The sequence below is a fragment of the Vicugna pacos genome, unplaced genomic scaffold (assembly GCF_048564905.1).
Source record: "Vicugna pacos unplaced genomic scaffold, VicPac4 scaffold_107, whole genome shotgun sequence".
In the NCBI taxonomy this organism is placed as follows: Eukaryota; Metazoa; Chordata; class Mammalia; order Artiodactyla; family Camelidae; genus Vicugna; species Vicugna pacos.
The window spans coordinates 1,511-21,598 of NW_027328787.1; the positions used below are offsets into that span (position 1 = coordinate 1,511).

Below are 20,088 nucleotides of genomic sequence, written 5' to 3' on the forward strand. Positions count from 1 at the left end.
GGGCCTCATTGATCGTACTCATTCCCCATTAAGCGGCAGCTTTCACGGGCACTTACCTAGTAAACATTGGCCATAATCTTCACGCAATTTGCTTGGTAGTTTTATTGACCCCAGCTTTGAGATGAGGTCATTGAAGCAGGGGAGTTTGTTGCATGCCCGTGATTACCTTGCAAATACCCCCACTGGTCTTTCAACCTAGACTGGTGTGGCTGTCATGCCCCATCCCTGTGAATGGCATCGTGTAGCTTCTCCCAAGTGGCCCAAATGACTGACATTGATATGCTTAATTCGTAGGAAATGGTATGTGGCAATAAGAGAAAAAGGTAGTAAGAAATTGTTTGGAAAACAAGAAAAAAACCTATTCTTCCCCAGCTGGGGGAGCGTAACCTGTATCACCCACCCTAATCACTGCCTGTCACCTCCTCCCTGAGGATTCTGTGTTCAGAAGCCACTCTGAGCCTTGGGAGAACATTTTTCCTCATGACACTTTTGACTAGGACCCGCGACATCTCTGTCCCTGGTTAACACTCTCTTCAAAGCCGTTTAAATTTTTTGCAGGTTCCTCCACTCTGATGTAAGAATACCCTGTATAACTTCTTGATGCAGCTCCTTAATGAAGATCTTGTGATGGATACCTAGCCAAAACTGGGATGTATGCACATAGTGACTGCAACTTCAGCACATTGTGAGTTCATAATCAGAGGGGTGGGTGACTCAGGAAAGGCTTTTTTAAGGTAACAAGGGGAAAGTGAAAGGACGCTTGCTGTGTGAGAAAGAAACATCTCGGTCACAGCCAGCAAGACACCTGTGTTCATGATGGGGTGTGGCGAGTGCAGAGTTCTCACAAAGAAAGAAGTGATGTGATGGGAGGGAGGACAGTTGGGTAATTTATTGGGGAGGAAAAAAGTGGGCTGAACATTTCCTGGTTGAACAAGAGGATTGTGACATGACGTGCTTGTATTTTGGAGAGAAGGGTTTTGTGGGGACAGGCCTAGGAGTACGCTGTATGGCTGGGGAGTCAGCACAACAGAGAAACACAGAGAACCGGGCAGACCCCAAGGCCCAAGCTGGGGGAGAGGCTGCCCGCAAATTGGAACCCTGGAAGCTGGTTCTGTCCCTTAGCTGGGGCCTCAGACGTCACTTCACAGCCCAGTCCTGTTGATACAAGAATAAAAAACGTTGGGCATGAGAAGGGCTGTGTCCCAGGCTTTCGTTGAGCCCCTGGGATGTGCCCCACCAGATTTTGTTCCTTAACTTCATGCAGTAAAGAATTCAAGAGCAAGCCAGTGTTGAGTAAAGGTATATATATTCAGACAGATACATTGAAATGCAAGAGAAACGTCACGAGGTGTGGGGGTTTCATGCACAGATTAGAAGTAGGTACACACCCCACAGACAGAAGGTCTGTCTTCTCCAAAGAGGGACAGAGAGTGGTGACCGCGAGGTGGCGCTGTGTTGCTTGTTTTCTTGGGCTTGGTGGTTTCATATGCTAATAAGTAGAAGGACCAGCCTTAGGGCAAGGGTCTAGGATTCCCAGGGAGTTGGCCATTTCCCACCCTTTGACCTTTTGTGGCTATCATTGGGACTGCCATGGTGCCTGGGGCATGTTATTCACCAGGTTACTATTACAATGGATGTTTACTGAATCTCAAGATCTGCTAGAAGTTAAATCTCTTCATCCTGAGCCTCAAGGCCTATTGGGGGTTGAATCCTTCACCATTTTGATGTCAATTGCTGCGGCCTTCCTTGAATGGCTGTGCTCTTCCCCCTTCCATCCTGTATCACTGTGATGACACAAAGACAGCAAAGGCCGGGCCCTAACCGTGCTCCTGCATTTAACGGCAGGAGGTGTGGTGTGGGCTTATGATGACTCTGAGTGGTGAGAAGGATGTTTCAGATTTTCCCACGTGAGACATGGCGACTTACCAGCAGCCTCCCCAGATTTATCTCACGGGCATTATCGCTTGTGTTGTTATGGAAACAAAAGGCCAGCCAAGAAATAAGAATCACACAGAGGGTTGGAGCACTGAGATTTATTACGCTGGCGGGCTCAGAGGGGTTTCTTTTCCAAAGCTCTGAGCACCTCCAAGACGTGCACATGAGGTTTTATAGGGTTAATTACAAGTATGGGGCTAATACCCAATAAGGCTCAAACAACAAAAAGCAAGGAATCAGTACACTGAAGCTTATCAATTTGGAACAGATCACGTTACTGACAACTGTTGACCTTGGATTTTCGGGTTAGCTTATTAGCCCAGTAAACTGACACTAAACTTCATATATACCAGGTAGCCCAGCAAAATTTAGATCAGGAAACCGACACTTATCACACTTTGATTTGTGACTTAGCTTGTTAGGCCAGCTGTGGTTTTCCTTCAGTGTCACTTATCTTTTGAATTTTTCTTTTTTTCTTTTTTTTTAATATTTAATCCAAATTTAATATCAGGGTTCTTTGGGAAAGAAATTTCTCTTTTTCTTTTCTTTGGTGATCTTTTAGGGGGGCAGTTAATTAGATGTATTTTCCTGTTAGTGGAAGCCCTGGTGCTTCAACCCAGGACCCCGTGCACGCTAAGCACACGCTCTACCACCCGCCCCATCATCTTTTCTTTTTGGTTTCGCTGCCAAGAATCCTACAGCTGATTTTCTAGTCAGCCTTAACACTTGCCCTGACTTCATGGAATCCATTTTTATGAGTTTACTTCCCCCTGGTTTCATTTAAGTATTGAATCTCCATTTTCTCTTCACTCTCCGTTTTGCCTTTTGTTGTTATGGTTGTTAAGCTGTGTTTAACAGAATTGTTTAAATTCTCTTTTAGCAAGAGGCTGAATGTAAATAAATATGTAAGCAAACAGCACAATTAAATACTTTTATACATTCTGAGCTGTTTAGTAGTAACTTAAAAACCGAATTGAATATTAAAGTGATAGCATTTTAAAAATATTTTTTAATTTTTCATAAAAATATAGCTGATTTAAAATATGATATTAGTTTCAGGTGTACAATAGATGCTCCATTTATAGTTACTGTAAAACATTGTCTGTATTCCCTGTGTTGTAAGATACATCCCTCTAGCGTGTTTACATTACATGTTGCAGTTTGTATAAGAAAGTTGGGTAACGCAGAGTCTGGAACGTGGCTGTGTATGACTCAGGTTCACGCTCACCCTGCCTGTCAGAGCTCAGGCCTTCACTCCTTTCTGCAGGGGAGCGAGTGGAGGCAGCTCTCATCAGCGCTGTCACCACCCTCTGAGTGGCAGTGACAGCAGTGACTGTGTGTGGACGTGCAAATTGTTTTTCCAAGAGCTTTATATGCGTTTCTGCATTTAATAATTAAAGCCCTCCTGTGAGGAAGCGTTTTAAGTTTTTAATGCATAATACATTTTATTTTGATATTGATAGATTTCAAACCTCTGGAAAATTTACAGGAGTAGTACAATAAACGCTTAGATACAGTTCACTTTAAAGGGCACTATTTGGCTTTCTGTGTCTGGCTTATTTTAGCATAAAGTTTCAAGGTTCATCCATAATTGTAGCCTGAATCAGTACTTTATTCTTTTTGCTTGATAATATCCTTTTCCTTTGTTTTCGTTTTTGGTCTATTTAAAAATATTTTCATTGAAGTCTTGTTAGTTTATAATTTTGTGTTAGTTTCTTGTGTACAGCACAACACTTCAGCTAAATAGGAAACTACCTGTATTCATTTTCATCCTCTTTTTAAACATAAGTTACTATAAGATATTAAATATATTCTCCTGTGCTATACAGTATAAACTTGCTGTTTATTCTTTACATACTCAGTATCTGCAAATCTTGAACTCCCAGTTTATTCCTTCCCACACCCTCTCCCCACTGGTAACCATAGTTTGGTTTCTATGTCTCTGTGTCTGTTTCTGTTCTGTAGATAAGTTTATTTTTTTGTTTCTTTCTATTTTTTTTTTTTTTAGAGTCCACATGTGAGCAATCTCATATGGTATTTTCCTTTCTCTTTCTGGCTTACTTCACTTAGAATGACATTCTCCAGGTCCATTGATGTTGCTGCCAATGTCATTATTTTATTATTATTTTATGGCTGAATAGTAGTCTATTGGACAAATATGCTACAACCTCTTTATCCAGTCATCTCTCAGTGGACATTTCGGTTGCTTCCATGTCTTGATATTGTAAATAGTGCTGCTGTGTACATTGGGGTGTAGGTGTCTTTTTCAATTAGGGTTCCTTCTGGATATATGCCCAGGAGTGGGATTGCTGGGTCATCTGGGAGGTCAATTTTATGTCTTTAGAGGAACATCTATACACTTTTCCACAATGGCTAAACCAAACTGTATCCCCACCACAGTGCAAGTGTGTTCCCAATTCTCCGCAGCCTCTCCAGTATTTATTGTCAGTGAACTTCTGAATGATGGCTATTCTAACTGGTGAGAGGTGATACTTGATTGCAGTTTTGATTTGCATTTCTCTGATAATGATATTGAATATTTTTTTATGTGGCTACTGGCCGTTTGTACGTCTTCATTGGAGAAATGTTTCTTTAGGACTTCTGCCAATTTTTGAATTGAATTGTTTGTTTTTCTTTCTTATTAAGTGTAAAAGCTGTTTACATATTCTGGGGATTAAGCCCCTAGCAGTTTCATTTATTGTAAATATTTTCTCCCATTCCATAGGTTGGTTGTCTTTTTGTTTTGCTTACTGTTTCCATAACTGTGCAAAAGCTTGTAAGTTTAATTAGATCCCTCTTGTATATTTTTGGTTGTTTTTCTATTGCTTGAGTAGACTGCTCTAGGAAAACATTGCTGAGATGTATGTCAGATGTTTTGCCTATGGTTGCTTCTAAGAGGTTTATAGTGTCTTGTCTACATGTTTAAGTCTTTAACACATTTTGTATTCATTTTTGTATATTCTGTGAGGGAGTAGTCTAACTTCAATGATTTACATGCAGCTGTTAAGTTTTCCCTACACCATTTGCTGAAGAGGCTGTCTTTACTCCATTGTATGTTCTCACCTCCTTTGTCAAAGTTTCAATGACCAAAAGTTTGTGGGCCTATTCTTGGTAATTTTGTTTATCCGTTCATTGATGGATGGATATTGTTAGTAACTTTTGGCTACTCTGAATGATACTGCTATGAATATTGATGTGAAATTTTTTATGAGAATATGTTTTCATTCTGTTGGCTGTACATTTGCCCCGCCATATCTGTAGTTTCCACTACATGAATCCAGATGGTTGATTGTAAAGGGACTCGAACATCCTTTTATTATGGTATCCAGGGTGTGGGGTTCCTGAAACCAACCCCCCAAGGATATTGAGAGATGACTCTATATGTAGGAGGGGAATTGCTGAGACATATAACTCTAAGCTTTTGAGGAAATACCAGACTTCTCCAAAGAAGCTGCAACATTGTTCCTTTCCCCTGGCCGCATATGAGGTTTCTCTGCCTCCTGAACGACATTTGTTATTGTCCATGTTTTGGTTATAACCATCCTAGTGGGTGTAAAATGAGATCTCATTTTGTTTTTGACTTCCCTAGTGATGCTGAGCATCTTTTCATATGATTATTGGCCATTTGTATATCTATTTAAATTCGTGGTAAATTTAAAAATTGGGTGTATTTTTTTGTATTGTTCAGTTGTAAGCATTCGTTATATATCCTGGATACTACTCTCTTATTAGATACATGCTTTGCAAAATTTTTCTTCTATTCTGCACATTGTCCTTTAACTATATTTTTTTAAACATTAAAACAATTTCTTTACAAGGGAGGTAGTTTGATGTAAAGATTTATTTTATTTTTTTGCAAAGCACACACTCTCTGACTTGAGTTACCCTTTTCCCCTGTCATTTCACTTTCTTGATGATGTCCTTTGTAAGAAAAAGGTTTTAGTTTTGATGAAGTCCAGTTTATCTGCTTTTTCCTTCTATCACTTGTGCTCTTGGTTTTGTATCTAGGAAACCAAAGCCTATCCTAGGCCCACAAAAATTTATACTGTGTCTTCTTTTAGAAAGTTTATAGGTTTAATTTTTACATTTCTGTCTGTGATCTATTTTCAATTAATTTTATTTGTTATATAAAATATGGGTGTTCAGATTCCAGATTGATTCTTTTGCCTGCAGATACCCAGCTGTCCCTGAACCATTAGTTGAATAGACTATTCTTTCAATGGAGTGTTTTTGGCCCCCTAGTGGAAAAGTGTCTGTAAATGTAAGTTTTTCCCCGTGGGTTTTTATTGTGTCTCTTAGACTTATTTATCCAAACTTATGCCAGTATCATACTGACTTAGTACTATAGCATTTTAGTACACTTTAAAGTGAGTCCTCCAACTTTACTCTTCTTTTTCAAGGTTGTTTTTGCTGTCCTGGGCCCCTTGCACGTCCATGTGAATTTTGGGATCAGTTTTTCAATTTTGCATAGAAGTCAGCTGGAATTTTGATAGGGATTCCACTGAATATATAGTTCACTTTGAGGATTCTTAACATTTTTAATAATATTGTCAATCATTCCATGAAAATGGGATGTCTTCCATATATGTAGATCTTTTAAAATTTATTCTGGTGATACTTCAAAAAGTTCAATGTACAAATCTTGTAAATTTTTGTTAAATGTATCTCTCACTTTATTTTTAATGCTGTTGTAAATGGAAAGGCTGAATTTCTTATGGGTGGGACTATGTATCAATCTTCTTATTTGTAGAATTCCTTCACAACAAATACCCTTGGTATATATTTGCTACATAAATCTATCCACAACTATTCCCCGCCCCGTGTTATAAGAAACCAAGACCCAAGGTAAGCTACTTGAAAACACCTATGTGGAAGTGAGAAATGAGACCCTTGGGTGGGTCTTTGTGCAGATGATACTGAGAGCTTATTCTGAATGGCTACTTCTTAATTACTTTTAAACAACCCTTTCAGTGTATTTAGTCAGATACATTAAGATTATGCCCTTTTGATGTGCGGAGTAGCTAAGACTATAATTTTCAAATAAATTCTAGTGAGAGTGTTGTACTTGAAACCTAATTTGCATCAATCTTTGAAGATTTATGTTTCAGGAGCTTTGACTAAAGAACAACTGTCTTTATTCTATAATGAGAACTAAATGCTCAAGCAACATGTAAGAGTTTGAGCAAACTGCCCCCGCCCCGTAGTGCTGGGTGGCTGCAGCTGTAACTGGAGTCAGCACTTACCTCTCCCAGTATGCTTGTGCTGATCTGCTCAAAGTGGTTCGTCCAACAGTTTGTCAGTAGTCTGTTGGACAAAGTCATAAAACATTGATTGAAGGTTGCTAGAATGCAATATATTCTTATTAATATTAAGTAAGCACATATTGAATGCTTACTGTATGATGGAATTGTCCCTCAGCCTCACATGAATATTATTTCTCTTGAAACCTCACATATTTCCTTGTTATTCTCACTTTACAGATAAGGAGACTGAGAATTAGGTCTTCTCTCTTTTGGGAGGAGCTCATTATTAATGATGGGCAGTTGTAAGGAAAAAGATATTGATTCATCATGAGAAAACATTTTTGTGAGAGTCAGCAATGAAGAAGATGAACACTGAAGAAGGTGATCATTGTTCGAGTGAGACAAGCCCTGGGTTGTGCGGAGTCAGCATCCCTGTCCTAGACACGGCACGTGTAGAGCTGCGTGGTGGGTGAGGCGGCGCGGCCGTGCAGGGAAAGCGGATGCTGGGGCCTTAGGCTGTGCTCAGGCCTGGTTGGGCTTTCTCCTAAGGGGAGTGAACCATCATTGACAGATTTTAAGTAGGAGAGTGGGGTGCTCTCATAGTTCATATTTGTCTTCTAGAATGTTTGGAAACATTTAGAAGGCTTGGCAGGAGATGATGTGATGAGTCAGAGTAGGGTGGCTGCGAGGTGTAGCAGTGTCCAATTTTCAAGTGGTTTTCAGGCCCAGGCTTGTGGCTTAGTAGCCGTGTCAGTTTGAATGATGCACGCAAGGAAGTGAAACAATTTATTTAATCAATTGAAGCAGTGATGTACCCAATTCCCAGGACTATTGTGGAGATCCAGTGAGATACACTGTGCAGTGTGCAGCGTGGTCTCCAGCAGAGAGTCAGTGCTGAGTGAGTGCCAGTGAGTATCTGGTAGGTCAGTTGAGGGTAGTGGGACTCGGAGTCTGAGGATATCTGGTCCCTGAAGGAGGGGTCCATTCACATCTGTGAGTGATGGGCCTGAGTTGGGAGACGCAGGGAGACCTTACCCCCCGACCAGGGGCCCTGGTAAGGACGGCTATGGGAGGAACACCGTGAAGTCAGCTCTTTGCATGTGGAGTTGGAGCTGCCTTTGAGACAACTAACTGCAGTGTCACGAGCTTAAAGAGGAGATCTGGGCCCAGGTTGTGCATTTTCCTAAAATCTCAACTCCTAAGGACGCTGAAGTATTGATCACTGAACGTGAAGTCATACTTTAAAGGACAAACGAATAGTAGTATTATCCCTGTCATCAAAGCTCACGTCTATTTATTCATCACTCACTTTGCTAATTGTGTACTTACAGAGCTCACTTCACCGTCCTCCCGTGGGCTCAGGCTCCACAGAAAAGAGCTGGTGAGACTCCCTCTTTTCTAGAATAAGACACATTTAGCTTGTAGACTTCTGTACCTCGCCAGACTTAGGATATTAGTTTGTTGGTTTAATTGTATTTTCTGTTGGCCATGTCCTGACAGGAGAGAAATTTTACCTCATGGTCATGTTTCAATTAGCTGTTACTGAGAATTGCTGATCTGATACATAGTGTATGTATTATATTAAATTTATAGAGTAGTTATCATTTTTCTGTCTTTGCCCGTTAATTTGTTTGCCCCTTCAGTGTTCTATTCTTTTTGGGGCCTTATTTTTTTTTTAATTAAAAAATGTCTGTTAGCAGTTAAAAAAAAAAAGCAAAGAAAAAATGCACATGAGAACTAAATTTAGAAAATGTCTAGTGTGTTTTCTGTCTCGGCAATGGAGGGTTCTAGAAACTCCTGAAAACCTTCATTACACAAGTTCCTTAAAACGCTGATTGAGAAATAAAACCTTCCTTCCTCATCTTTCAAGCTGCACAACTCATTGTCAAGAAAGTGAGGGAAAATTCTCAGAAGCCAAGACAAACGAGAAAGCAGGGTTTCTGAGAGATACGTGAGCGTTAGAAGCCGTGGTGTGCTGGTTGGCTCCTGAACTGATTTTCAGTTTCCTTGACAGGAGGGAAGCAGGTGAGCCCCAGACATCTCACACTAGGAGTTGGATGGGTGATCATAAAATGGGCCAAGCCCATCCTGAGAATCTTGCTTTACTAAAGGGTGAAATAGGAAAAAAAAAATTCCTCAAGACAAGAAAGTAAGAAAAGTCAATTTTGGTGGAAGAGGGGAAAAATAACAAATCCAAATTAAGGATATAGTTTAAAGCTGTTCTGGCATGAGAGTGACCACAAACTCCTGGCAGAAAACCACAGCTACTCCTTGATTGATAAGTTGTATTTTGAATGAATCAGTGAACAGCTATTCCGAAAAAGGCCTCCAGAGTCTTGTGGATCAAGATACTGGACAGCAAACACCTCTCTTCCAAGGTCTCATTGAAATAACCAGAAAGGTTTTAAAGGAAACTAACAATAATCTGAGTTGTATTTATTGACATTACTATATGCTAAGAATTCAGAGGTGACTATGGAGTTGTCTCCTCTTTTATGGACCTTATTTTCTCTTTGGGGAGAAAAATGACATAGTTGGGTATCTTGGTGGAGGGAGGTGTTAGTCTGTTGCAATTAGCCAGGAGAGGAGATTAAGAAAACAGTGAAAGATGGGTGAACTTTTTAGCTGAGGACAGTCTTGTTCACTTGGCTTTTAATTGCAGGCTCAATGAGCTGTCACTGGAGGGAATAGATCTTACGGAAGATGGACATAGCTCAAGCCTCTTTGGAATGGACAAGTGAACCTGGAAAAAGACAGTCAAATCTGTGCAGACATTAAAGTTCACTTGAACGTGCTCCATCCCTGAGCCAAAGATAGGACAAATATGCAGCAATTCTTGAGGACAGAAGAGTGGTTTTTAAGGTTCTCCAAGAATGAATCCCATGGAACCGAGATGGCCAGTTGTCAAACTGAGACTTTGTTCTTTGGACGGTGTACCCAGCAAGGGTATTGGCCTTTTATATGTTTCCATTTGTCTTTAATACATGTCTGTTGATGAGGGCATGGGCACAAATGTTTGACACCTTGTCGAGGCGATTTTGGATACCTGCCTAGAAGCACGGGCACAGTTACGGCTGCTTCATACATCTTGCAGCCCATCCCTTTCCCCGGCTCCGGGATCACGGCAGAGTGATTCCTTGTTGACCTGTCCGTTTCCTCTGTGACATCATAACCCATGAAAAGACCGGAGGATATTAACTTGGCTTTGTTAAATTCAAAGAAACAGATCAAATATGAAGTCAGATTTGTTCTTTCCTATTTCAGTAGTACCATGGAGACGGCAGTTTGGGCAGCTTTTTGTAGTGTCCTGGAGGCTTTCTCTCTCAGCTTCTGGGCGCCTCTGTTGAAAACACTTCATAGCTCTCTGGCCTGCTGGAAAAGCACTCTGCCTGTTTTACCCTGAAGATGTGTTCTGTTTATAAACTCATCTCTACTCCTTGGAAAACAACTCAAGAAAAACTCGGTTGGTTTTCCACCAGCCATGGGCAGGGGTGAGGTAAACCGTGTTATTATTTCATAAAATAATAGTAATAATAGTAATAGTAATATTAGTAGTAGTTGTAGTAATAGTAATAATAATAATAATAATAATAATAATAATAATAATAATATTAATAGAAGTCTTAAAACAGGACAGAGCACATTGGAGAGAGTTAAAAAATGCTTTCTGGCTTAAATCAAAAGTGATGACTAGTGATTCCATGGCTGCTGTATTTGCTAAGCTAATTACTCCTTTGCTCCATTAAACATTTGTTTTATCTGAAAAAGAAATACAAGGAAATGGTTTAAAAAAAACTCAGAGAACAAAAATACACAAGTGAAAGATGTTTTCCCTCATCCTCTGTTCTTTCAGCCCTCTCTGGAGATGCCTCTGTTTACTATCCTTTGGGTGCTTTTCCAGATATGCTTTGCACATTCCCACCTATGTATGTAAATTCCTTTAAAATTTTAGTTATTTTTAACTTAAAGGGGTTTAAATCCTCAAGTGGCATCTGGCCGGGTAATATAACAGAACAAATCTGACTCCATATTAGATTTGTTCCTTTGAATTTAACCCTATGCTCTGTCACCTAGGCTTCATCTTGCTTGTAAAACAATGTTGCCTAGAGCCTGAAATAAACAGGAGAGCCTATTCTGAAGCCTCTGACCTTTAAGGATATTTAACACTTTTTCATTCATTAAAAGATAGCAAATTGCAGAATAGAAAATAACGTTTCTTTAGTTGGAGGTTTACAGGGATCTGACCCACGCAGATAGCTGCAAGAAGAAAGGATTCTAACAAGAAGGAATTCCTACACTAAGAAGTTTGCACTAACCAAGCACATAGGAAAGGAGCCTGAATTGTGACTTGGGGAGATGGTTTTCCAGGACATTAGTTTGCCATCTAGGTCTACAGAAACTTGCTATTCCATGCCCCAACATCTGGTCTCCCAACTTATTGGTCTGTCCTGCACTGAGGAGAATTAATTTCGACTTGGTAACACTCCTATCTACCTAGAAAGCTGGGCACTGGAGCTGAGTGTTATGGAAACAGGCCAGCCAAGACAAAAGCACCAATTGGAGTGTTGGAGTACTCAGAATTATTATGCCGGTGGGCTCAGAGGGGCTTCGGCTCCGAAGTTTTGAGTACCTCCAAGACGTGCACATGAGGTTTTAAAGGCTTAGTTACAAGTAAGGGGGGATTGGCCAATAAGGCTTAAAGAACAAAAAGCAAGGAATAAGTACACTGGAGCTTATCAATTTGTAACAGATCACATTACTGACACTTGTTGAGCTTGGAATTACGAGTTAGGTTGTTAGGCCAATAAACTGACACTAAACTTCAGATTTACGAGATAGCCCAGCATAATTTAGATCAGTAAACTGACACTTATCACACTTAGATTTGTGACTTAGCTTGTTAGTCCAGCTGGACTTTTCCTTCACATGAGGACAGCTCTCCCACACCCAGGGAACTACTGTGAGCCCTTGATGTTTCCACTAGGGTGGGGTATGGTTTACCCAGGAGGGATGGGGACTATGCACCAACACTCAGGCAGTCTGCTCTGTCTGGGGCTCTGATCTTGTACCATCCCGCTCCCCGCCAGCCCAACACCTGGGACAGTGGAGCTAAGGCAGAGATCCTGCCTGCCTGTTTCCCAGCGTGTAAAAGGGGAATATGTGCTCTTCCCAAGGTAGTTCTGAGCGACAACACCTGCGGGTGCTTATTTCTCAGAGCAACAGAAAACCCAGCTCCGCGTGGGGGCAACGGGTGTGATCTCCCTAGGGTTTCTGCAGAAGCATCGGACGGAGGGTTGGATCATGGTGGTAAAATTGAGCTGTGGGGCTTGAAGGGTAACAGATGGGTACAGAGGCAGGTCTGCCGCCTAGGGGTGCCCCAGAGGTAAAGCTTTTTTTCTCCAACTCCTCTAAGACCCTCCCTTCTCCAGATCCCTTCCTTCTCTCTGCTCATCCTGTCCATCTGTATCCCTCCAATTTTCCCGTCCTCTCCACCCGCTCCCATCTTCTCCCTCCCTCGCTGTCCCACCTTCTCTCACAGAACCCAGAGAGGATCGCTGGCCCTCCTGCGCATGCGCAGTCAGTGCCAAGTGGTCCGCTGGTTGGGAGCTCCATATCCGAGCCGGGGATCGGGCCCAAAGGCTTCTCAACTACGACGCCCGGTAGGCCTTTGGTTCCTGCCTGTTGCCGGGGCCTCTGACTGTGGAAGTGCAAGGTGGGGGGCTCCTGGGAAAGGGGTCAGGCGGCTGCGGGAGGGCGGTCCGCCTGTCACAGACCCCAAGGGCGCTAGTCAGCCCGTGTTCAGATGAATTGCTCAGGCCAGACCCCTCTGCCAGCGCCACCTGCCCCGGCGTCCCGGCCACAGTGTCCAGGGCCTGGTGTGCACCTGCCATCTCTTACCCAGCCGGGATCCCCTCAGTCCGCGGCTGGCGTCCCCTTCCCCTCTCCCTCCCGCTAGTCCTCTCCTCCCGGGCTTCCTCTTCTCGTCCGGCGGCCCGTCCCCGCCCCTGGGCGGGCTGTGTCCCGGGCGGGCGGGGTCTGCGGACCCGGACGGGGGCGGGCGCCTGGGACTGTGGCTGGGGCTGTCCTCCGAGCGAGGCTGCAGCCCGCGTCCCCCTCCCCGCTTTCCCTGCCCCGCGACCCCGGGGCTGCCCTGCTCTCCCTTTCCCGCTCCCTGAGGACCAGCTCTGTGGCGTGGGCGCTGCTACCTGGGCTGAAAGCCTCCGGCTCTAACGCCCAGCTTCTCCTGGTGGAGTCGGGAAAAGGGAGCGTCACTGCTAAGCGAGGTTCTGTCTCCCCCCTCCATGTTTCTGCCTCAGGTAAGTACCTTGAACACTTTCAGGTGTTATGATGGCGGTGCTTGTTGATGTCACGTGTTTTTATAGTGAGAGGGATTGCAGTGGTGAAAGCAGGGCTTGGTTCTGTTAAAAATGTGCTGAAGGCATGAGGCTGTGACATCCTCCTTCCTTCCCTCTCCCAGGGTGAAAGGAGTGATCCTCGATTTTCAAAAGATAGTTACAGTCCCTAACTAGCCCAGCCCAGCTAGTGTGTGTTAACAGGAACAGCACCACCAGAGGCCTTGGAGACCCAGGCATATTGCAGCCCTAAAGTGCTCCTGGCATAGTTTGGCTTGTTTAGGATTTTTGTTTTTCTTAAATTGTGGGACAGACTAGTGTATAAACTGAAAAATAATTGTCAAGAAATAATTTTCATAGGACAGTTTTATTGCGATATAGTTCACACACCATGAATTCCATCCATTTAAATGGTACAATTCAGCAGCTTTTTGCATATTCACAGTGGTGCATGCATTATTATTCCAGAACGTTTTCATCACTTCAGAAAGAGCAGTGGAAATGAATGACCTATCCACCCCTCCCAAGTGGTGGTTCTAAAGAAATTTCTTGGCTATTCCTGACCATAAATTAACTTGTTATATTCCAAGAAAAATCTGGTAGGAATTCTAACCAGAATTGAAATGAATCTGTCTATCAAAACAGGAAGAATTTATAACTTTATGGCATAAACTTCTTCTACCCATGAATATATCTGGGACCCTGTCTTTTCATCTGACCAGAGCCTGGCCCATGTGAAGTTCTCACTACTTTTTGGGCTTGTGAATGATGAGATTCTATACATCGTTAGTTGCAACTGTAGCCTTTCACAGAAGAGAAAAGTAACCTCAGTGAAGCAAGTGACTCTCTGATGGTCAGAAAGAGTGACAGCCAGTGCTGGAGTGATCCAGTGGACTTGGTGTTTGCAGCTAGATTTCTCGACCACCTACAGTTAAGGGGATTAGAGAGTTCTTTTATTTTTTCTTAATGGCGTTGCATTTATTTTTACTTATTTTTTAAAATTATTTTTTATTTAAGTGTAGTCAATTTACAATGTTATTTTCAAGTGTGCAGCAGAGATTCAGTTATAAACATATGCATATGTATATATATATGTTTTAGATTGTTTTAGTATAAATCACTACAAGAAATTGAATATAGTTCCCTGTGTTATATAGCAGGTCCTTGTCATTTATTTTATATTTACTAATTTGTATCTGTTAATCCCCCCTTTCCTGCCTGCTAAACACAGTTTGCATTCTATGTCCATGTGTCCATTACTAGGAGCACCGTTTTTCCTAGTAATATATGCTCTTTTGCTGCTTTCAGTTTCAGTAATTCCATCTTATCTGTGGGCGCTTTTCTTCTGGTGGCCTTAATGTGGTTTGCACACGTGGTAATAGAGATCTGTATTTGGGAGAACCCCAGGACTCGTGTAGTCCCTGGTACAGAGTGCCCACTGAATTGATGTTTGAACTGGGAAAAAAGCACAGTAAATGTTGGAATTTCCACTATGGTTGAGAATTCTATAACCTCTTTTGACAAACTTAATATTGGCTGCACCCATTCTGGGTAATTTGGTGGAAATTCATGTTATGGTGGTGAAGAGACGGGGCCTTGTATGCTTCTTCTCTTTCTGTTTTCTAACACTCATTCTCCTGGGCCTTCCAGATCCTCCCCTAGAAGTGCCAGGTCTGGCTTGGTGCTGCGCTGAGGCAATATTTGTTAATAAGGCCCTTTCCTCATCTCTTCTGAGCCTCCGGTTTTTTCTCTGCACAATGAGGGCTTAGACTAGATAGCTACTTTTCAGTTTCTTTTAAAGCCATGTTTCCTTTGAGAAACAGAAAATGCAAATCTCTCCTCTCAAACCAACCCTTTAGATTTTGAAAAGTCCTCCAAGGAGTGACATAGCTCTTTGTGGAAAATGAATGTGATTGTGATTCCAGGTGACACAGAAAAGACTATTCAGAGATTGATTGCAGGGAGAGGGCAGGAAAGGGGCAGTATGTCACACTTTCTAGTGTGAGCACTGGAGCAGGGGCTTGGATTTAAATACGGTGTCTGACGTGGCCTCTCTCTAATCTTGTAGAATGTGATAAACTTCTCTACCTCAGTTTCTTGATGTGTCAAGTTGGGGTGATAATATTTTAAGGCTTTTTTGAAACATTATGCACATAAGCCATTTGTGTATGGGTAGAAACAAGACCTGCTAGGGATTCAGGGATTTGTTTAAAAAAAAAAAATCTTGTCCATAGCACTCTGTCTGTGTGGATTTAGTAGTTCCTGAAGGGTGAGGGTGAGTCTAAAGTCCATCGTGGGACAGGTGGCCCATGGTTCTCTGTGCCCCTGAATGCCCCCTCCTCCCCAGTCCTCTTCCTCAGTCCAGGATGAAGTTCCCTAGTAGATTTACTCAGAGGTCTTGTGAAAATGGCTATTCATTTTATTGTTTCACCACGAAGGTCTGCCATCATGACCTCAGCCCTCCCCGGCCGCCACACCAACCCGGATCCCACCCCGGTCCATGTCCACTGGCCCCGCCAACGGCGCTGCCGTACGTTTACCGTCTGTGAGACGCCGCCCCAGAAAGGATGTCGGCCGCCGACTGACGCGGCCAGAACTAGTGGCCCGGCCAAGCAAGCCGCCATCCCCAGCAGCAAACACCGCCATGGCCCCGGGCAGCTGCACACTTCCGGAGCCCGCTGCCTGCCCCAGAAGCTCACGCCAGCCCGCGAGGAGCGCGGCGTCTTTATCCATGGCAACGCCGCGGGGCCCTCCCCTAGCGCTTGCGTCTGCGTCCTCCCGAGGCTAGACGTGCATGGGCAGAACTTTCGGAGCCAATGGGAGCAAGGGCGCGGCCAGGACGGGGGTGGGGGGAGGCTTATGGGGCAGCTGGGCGGGGCCGGGGCGGGCGGGGCTGCGCGGAGGTCCTCAGCTGCAGGTGGCACCGGCCGGAGGCTGGGCCAATGCTGCCAACAGTGGGCGCGGCGGCGGGGCAGCGGGGCGGGGGCACCCTCACCTGTCTGTGTGCGGGGCTCTGCCTGGGCTCCGCGGCCTCCGCTTGCACCGGAAGTGGACCCAGGCTACCGGTGGGCAAGATAGAGGACTGAGCCCAGGCAGGCACGGCTGGCCAGGTAGGGCACCTGAAGTGCAGATCCGCCAGGCCGGCTGCCGGCCTTGAATACGCGCTGCTAGGCAGTTTCCAAGAAGACGGGATCTGTCCCAAGAGGGGAGGTAGGGCAGGGTGCCAGATGCCTGGTTGGGTGCGGTCTTACAGGAGAGCCACGTTGAGAGGGTGCAGAGCAGCCCCTGTGTTGGCAGGGCTAGGAATTTGGGGTATAGGGTGGGGATGATGTGTGCCATTCCCTGTGGTCTCCCAAAGAACTCGCACCCCCAAGCAAAGGACCCTGCTCCCTCCACCCTTCACTGCATCCCCTGCCTTCCCCAGCACCACCGCCCCTGCCCCCGGAGGGTCCCATGACCTCTCCCCACACCAGGCACCGTCCCTGTTACAGGTACTTATCTCCTGGTGGTTCCAGCCCAAGGGTGGGGGCTGTATCTGACCAGTTAGGATGCCTGGAGCCTTTGTATGAAACCTCAGACTATAATGCAGGCGTGCACAGAGGCCCCTCAAACAGGATGCCCTGCATTCCCTCCCCACCACGCACCCACAGCGCAGCTGCCACACCAGGCCAAGCCTGCTGGAGGACCGCTGTTCCCTCTCCACCTGTCCCTGATCAAGAGTGCACCGCCCACACTGCTGGGTATTTAGTGGGCCTTAGAAGAGCAGCTGGTATTTTCATGGACAAATATTTGCTCTTTTGGGAAGAGTTGAGTGCAAAGGGATGTAGGGTATGCCTTTTCTGTTGTCCTGGAACTGGTGACTAGGATGCAAACTTAAGTCAAAGCAGTTTTTAGAGAGAGCCGCAATATATCTTACCCAAAGATCACTGTTCCCCTACAAAGGCAACACCACCTGGCGGGTGGGGTCCTGGTCCCTCTTTCTGGAGGTTGGGCTTTGCACCCTCCAGCTGGGACAGAGCCCGAAACAGCTCTGAACACGCTCCAACAGGCTTTCCCAGCACAAACTGCCTTTATTTTGAATCTGGCTGAAGGAAGCAGCTGAGAAATCTGGGTAAATCTTCCTGGGTGTAACCATGCCTTTTGTGCTGAATGAAAGAGCGGCTCTCCACATGCTAACAGCTTAGAACTGAATGTGTGTCGAAGCCTTCATGCATGTAGCATGTTGGGAACAGCGTTTCATGGTGAGGGGAACTCTATAACTTACATGTGTATGGGGAAGCCCTCACTCCAACAGGGTTTTCCTGCACAAACTGCCTTTATTTCGAAATTGGCTCTTGCTGAGAAATCTTGGTAAGTGTTCTTAAGTGTAGCCATGCCCATTATGCAGGATGAAAGAGCGGCTCTACACTTTTTCACATCTCAGAAATGAATGTGTGTTGAAGCCGTCATTCATGTAGCGTGTTGGGAACACAGAATTTAGTGGTGAGAACTATGTAAATTACATGTCTATGATGAAGCACTCTCTCGAGCCGGGTATTCCAGTGCATACTGCCTTTATTTCGAAACTGGCTTCTCAGAAGCCTGTGGTCTCCACTGCAGGTCTGTCTCCAAACCCAGGGCCAGCATGGTAACTCTGCTCCCCCTGTCTATTCTGGAAGTTCTAGGTGTCCTCCATGGCCCTTCCACCATTATGTTTTTGGAAAACCCCGCAGATGGAATGGGCCTGAGAACAGGAGAGCTGGATGCCAGAAGCCACTGCCCAGTGTGAGGCTCCTGGGAGTGGCATCTCCTCTCCATGGGCTCTGATCTAACCTCCCCTCTCCCCTACCCCCACCCCTCTCCTCCTGCATTTCCTGATTGATCCCTGGATAATGGTCCATACCAGGAATGACCTGGGAGAGGTTTTATGAGTCTTTAAGTGGAAAAAAAAAAGAAATCTTTAGACAAGTTACTGAAAGTAACTTCCAGCTTTACCGGGAAAGACCTCATTCCAATGTTTAAGGCTAGTTGACAGGGTGTCAAATTGCTTAACCACTCACATCTGAGCAAGTGCTACCTCTCTCTCCAGCTCCCCGCAGCATCCACCTGTGGCAACTTGGCCAAAAGAAGGCAAGAAAGCTCTTTCCCCTCGCCAGCACCAGCGTGGCTTTGGAGTCAGTGGAGGCTGAGAGAAAGAGCCCCGCCCTGAGGTTTGAGGGGCCTCCAGCCACAGCCAGAGGAGCGGGGGTTTTCAGAGTGGCCCAGCAGGGAAACCAGGCAAGGCCACCTGGCCCAAGTCTTCCCTGCCCAGAGAGCCCCATGAACTGCTTTGGGCCACACTCCCCGTTTGGGCCCCCTGCAAAAAGATACCACGGGAGCCACACCTGAGAAGGCAGAAGGACAGCCCTTTAGCCTGGGGTCCCAGCAGGTGTGTCCTGTGAGGCCTGTGGCCACATAAGTTACTTGTCTCTCCAGGTCACTGAAGGGACTGTGCTGGGCATCTTGGTGGTCAGGGACATGGGAACACCTCTAAACTCTGAAGAAGGACAGAGAGACTCTTCCTGGAAGCAAGGATTCCAGGGAGACACCTTGCCCAGAACTGGGGGACTGTGTCCTGAGTAGACCCCTGGGAGGCAATGTGGGGCTGTGGGGTCCTCTTGTGAGAAGGGAGCAGGTGAGTTTTCCGGGGGTGGGGTCCTGCTTTGTCCAGATATGTCCTTGTGTAAGACTCATTTACAAACACCTCCAAGTCCACCTAGGGGTGGCCCCAGAGGTGGGGGTAGAGGAGGAGAGTGAAGGGTGCAGACTTAGGGCCCCCTGAGCCACCCAGGGAGCCAAGGGTCAGTGGGAACATCTTGGGAGTCTAGTGCAGGGGTGGAGGACGAGCACTAAGAACATGCCAAGTCATGCAATAAAGTGACCCATGACCACGAGACACAGGTGGCCGTACACCAAAAGAGGCAGATAGAAATTTAGACCCAGGATCTGAGAACCTTGAGAGGGGCTGGAGGGTCCCAGGAACCCTCAGGAACAGCTCTTCTAGGGGCACAGACATCCCAATACACACATTTCTCATGGAAGCTTTTTGGGGTGCAGAGTGAGTTACCAGGATCCTGAACTTAGTATGGAATCACGGTTCCTGGCAATAAATTGCTGTCATTTGTCCCTGGACATGCACAGGGGAGCTGACTGCTGTGGGGGTCACTGCAGGACTAGAATCTTCTGGTGTCTGCTCTGTGACCACAGAAACCCAGGGGGATTTCTCAACAGGAGAACCTGGAGACCATGCCTGCAAGGACCACCCTCATGGGATGGCCAAGGAGCTCGTGGTACCCAGGTCACCAAGTGACGAAGTTGTGAGGTTGCCTGGGGAATCGTGGGGGCAGGTAGATTTCTGAGGTCAGCACGTGGGCCCAGCACTGCTGGATGGTCTGCACAAAGAGGGGCCTGCCCTCCTGATGATGGCTCTTAACACCTGCAGGGAAACTGCTCCCAGGGCTCCTGGAGGTCCATATTGAGAGTGTCCTGCCAGCCTTGTGGGGTCACCTTCCCCTGATGCAGAAGCAGACCTCTCTCCC

At 45.3% G+C, this 20,088-nt stretch overlaps 1 long non-coding RNA gene across 1 annotated transcript; it reads left to right on the top strand.

Annotated features, from left to right (window-relative positions):
- The first annotated feature begins 558 nt into the window (after positions 1-558).
- Positions 559-10,029, top strand: LOC140694887 (uncharacterized). The gene is made up of 2 exons (XR_012070555.1): positions 559-685; positions 9,841-10,029. It is a non-coding gene; the product is annotated as an uncharacterized lncRNA (long non-coding RNA).
- Positions 10,030-20,088: the final 10,059 nt, after the last annotated feature.